Source organism: Camponotus vicinus, unplaced genomic scaffold (genome assembly GCF_025532165.1).
Source record: "Camponotus vicinus isolate PSW18456_S1 unplaced genomic scaffold, iyCamVici1.0 SCAF_6, whole genome shotgun sequence".
Classification (NCBI taxonomy): Eukaryota; Metazoa; Arthropoda; class Insecta; order Hymenoptera; family Formicidae; genus Camponotus; species Camponotus vicinus.
Genome location: NW_028141978.1, coordinates 7,715,890 through 7,720,468, shown reverse-complemented (window position 1 = coordinate 7,720,468; position 4,579 = coordinate 7,715,890).

Sequence of the window (4,579 nt, the reverse complement as noted above, 5' to 3'; positions counted from 1 at the left end):
GCTCTCAAAATTGTTGTATTCAATGAGTAATGTGTATAGCATATATACTATAATTTTGAAGTTATGTATTTTTCTTTTGTGTAAAATTACCTCAAAGAGGACAGAATATTTTTATTGTAGTATAAATATTTTATATGTATACATACAGCCATTCAATCATATAAATATATAATATACATAAATATATATATAAAGAAAAATCATCTCCAAAGTTAGAGAATTAAAGTGATGTTCCATGATTTTAGAGCATTCTGTATATATATTTTATATATATATATATATATATATATATATATATATATATAATTATATTATATTGCTAGCATATTTCTGGTAAAAATATTTTATAGTATTATTTTGCTCTTTTCTGTAAAACTATTTCAAGATAAAATGTACAAATATATTTTTTATCAATTATATATATATATATATATATATATATATATATATAATTGATAAGAAATATATTTGTACATTTTATCTTGAAATAGTTTTACAGAAAAGAGCAAAATAATACTATAAAATATTTTTACCAGAAATATGCTAGCAATATATATTATTATCATTTATATTAATACAACGTACATATTTATACATTCTATTTTTCTTGAAATAATTTATTCTTTTAAAGTAAAATATATCTATTTTTTTACAAAAAATCATATAATTATTATTATTTTATAAAAGTTCCTTATTTCATATCTCGTTTCAGATTCTCTCTTTAAATTAATTCTCTCTTTTCTTTGCCTCCCCTCTTCCTCCTTCCTCTTCTCTCTCGTTCACTTCTTTTATATTAAATTATATTCTTTTATTTTATATTATATTATCATTACATATATTTTTCATATTTTCTTAGTTGTCCAAGAAGAATTTATTCAAGAATATAATAAAATATCAAAGCCTCGTAGTATCAAAGTCTCTGCGTAATTAACATATCTAATCTCCTTACCAATCATACTTTACAATAATACTTACTGCATTGTTTTATCGACAATTGCAGCGCACTCAATTGAACCTAATAAGATGAAGTTGAAATTGCGCCAAACATTTTACGACTTTTCACTTGTCAGTTAGAACGAATATTAATATCTTGCGGCGGTGTTAGAACCACTTGCCATTTCATAAAGAGACGAGCTGTTTTCGTCTCGAATGATGAAATGTGATTTTCTCTTGCTGGCAGAAATCCACTATCATTAATATAATTCACGCGACTGTCAACACTTTAATTGGCTGCTAGAGAAGCAAAGAATTAAACGCGGATCTAAACTATTTTTTGTTGCTGTATCGTAATAAAAGAAATATATTACCGTTTAAACCAAATAATTACATTATTTAATGTAATATAAAAGATATATTACATTTTTAAAAAGATAAATATAAAATACTGTTTACTTTACATTATATGAATGATGCATTATCCAGAGTTAGTCTCTAAAAATTTGAACAGTATCATGTAATATTATGCTCGAAGTTATAAAATATTTAAATTTGTATTTAACATAATATACATATTAAAAGTATTTGAGATTAAATAGACGAATAGATAGTAACATTATTTTATAATTAGATCAAAAGTTTGCGTTGAAGTTTTCGATGTTGGACATATATTACTGGTAGTAGAATCAGACAGAATAAGCCAGACAGCACGGCCGTTACTTTATGTAATATATGTTGATTGAATGAAATTGATTTGATTATTGGCTTAATTATCAAACGAAAGAGTTCTACTACTGTAATTTTCTTTCAAATTTACTACATAATGACAAGTAATTATATATATAATGAATGATTCGTATTAAACAAAGTGTTTCGTTTTAATGAAAATAGTTGTATATTTTTTAAACTTAGATCTCAATTCATCGTTTAATGTAAAAAAAAGTATTTTATATATTAATATTTATAACATTTATATATAATATGTAATAATTCTTTTAATATTTGTACTAGATTTTTAAGAAATATTTATGTTGCAATAAAGTATTCATCGCAGCATGAACTTAAGAAAACAATTATTTAAATTGCCTTGAATAAGAAGAAATAATTCCACTTTGAATATACACAAGAATTATTCTAAAGTAAGAAAAAAAGGTTTTCATCGTATGACGTATCTCTTAAACATAGTAGTTAATTCTTTCCGAACGAAAAAAAGAGAGGAAAAAAGAAGCCTTTAACGGAGACACTTTCCTCACATGTATAAATATGCAGGGAAAATTATCTGCGGTATAGCGAACCATGGAGGAAGGCCTGTAAGCGTTAAAGTGCAATATACATGGTGATTCACATATATAATGTTTGGTACTTTCGAAATAAAATGGATTGTGCTCCAGTTTAACAGATCATAAAGATAGTGTTCAGAGCAATCGCCCAAAAAATCGAATTGGAAGATCGGGTTTAATTCTTGGTCTGATAATAATTGAATCACTTGTGCTTCAATATTTTTCTCGTTTAAATATTATTAAATTTCTAGAGAGATTATTTAGAAATATTTAGAAAAAATTTTAAATTAAAATTTTCGATATTTTTCGAAGTCCAAATATTGAACTAGAAATGTTAAAAATCAACAAGAAATAGTTTCTGATTTATTTTTTATATTATTACATACTGTATCGCATTAGACTCTTAACTTTTATCATCATAAAGTAATTGTAGATGCAAGAGAATTCATTTTTCTTTATCTTTTATTTCGTGCTGATATATTAGAGCGAAATTAAAATTTGTAAATTTAATGAATTATTATTTCAAATTTATATGATAAATTATTATTTTAAATTTTATATATTTAGCAGTTGTGAAATTAATAAAGAATATATAAAAAATAAAATTAAATGGATCACCCCGTACATCGACCTGAACGAGTGAGAGAGAAAGTTAGTATAATAAAGAGATTTCACTGTAGATGAATGAGAAGAAGAGAGAAACAACAGTCGATGGCACGGAGAAGAAGGGATGCTTAGGATCGATAAATATATATATAGAGGAAGGAACATAGGAAACGTCTGACACCGGGAAACTCCTGGGGATGACTACTAACAAGGTGATTCAACTCAAGAGGACAAGCCGTGTTTCGATTTCGATCAGCTAATTCGACTATGTGGTGTTGTATCAAAATAAATGTTATCAGTGATCACGATGTTAACTGCGATACGTCAAAATGGTTATACGAATAAATCTATAATTAAATGAGTATAAGTAAATATTACAATATATTATAATACGTTATTTATATTAAAATGCAAAAAGAACTGGTAAATATAACCCGTAAATTCCGCGTTTATTGAAAATTTTTTTAATGTACCAAATAAAAATGGAAATTAAATCGTTTCTTTTCCTGAAACAGAGTAGTTAAATGAATAATAAATACATAACTTCACATGTAATATATCATATACAAATTATTATATATGAAAAATCAATTAGATACATATAAAATTCTGATCTTTTCTAGAAGAAAAATATTTTAATTAAACTTATATATATTGCTTTAATTATTAAATACTTTTCTGCACATTAGTTTTTCAACAATCACGTAGACTTGGCGTTCTTTGGTACACTTTATGAAAAGGTAATTTTTTTAAGCAGAATCCTGTAGCCCACATTGCCAATTGAATACTAGAATCTTCTGATTAATTATTCGTGCATGATTATCAGAGTCTACTCTTATGCTATGTTGAATATGGATGTTAACAGATTCTTCTTAATTTTTTGATATTTAACTCTTAAATTAACTCACTTTCATCGGGAATTGCATTTATAAAATTAATAGTTCTTTTTGCTAGCTTTGTTAAAAAAAACTAATAACCAACAAAAATAATATAATACATATTGATAATGAGTCTAACTCATTATCTGTTTGGAGATATTGAGATTTTTCTTTGTATCATATAAAAAATAATTATTGATAAAGAGAGGAACAGAAGAAGGAATCTAATTCTTGATAGACTTTTGATATTCATTTTCGAAATTACTTATTCCAATTTTTTCCTTTTTCAACGTTAGTTTAAAAAAGTAAAGTCTACGAGTAAAACTGTCGTCACGTGAATAGAAAGCCCGAAAGTTATATATACCATCGTTTCACCTCTAAACTGGATCCTTTCACTTTTTAACCCAATTTCCATTGTTAGACCAAGTCTGTATTTCTGCCACGTCTGTTGATTACCGAATTACCTGCAATTAGTACTACATCGTTAGTATTCTTTTAATTATTCTATTTTTTCTAAAGTTAAATAAATAATAAGTAATTGGTTTAATCAATCCCATCTTTAATAAAATTGTATTGGAATAAAAAGATGAAAGAAAATGAATAAAAAGATGAATAAAAAAAATTAAATTTGCTAATAAATTTTCCTCTCTTTTATTTTCCATGTATGTATATACGTTGGCGTAGAAATGAATGACATATACAAAGAATGATTAACACAAATCCTTGACGCTCCCTGGTTATTGCTTACGAACATCTTGCTTTTGCCGCAGTTTACTTTCGAGCGAAATAAACCGTGTAGGCGTATTATGACGAATAACTGGTCAAAATAGTTTTTACTCATTTAAGAGGAAGAAATCATATGAATTAAATCGCGCAAAA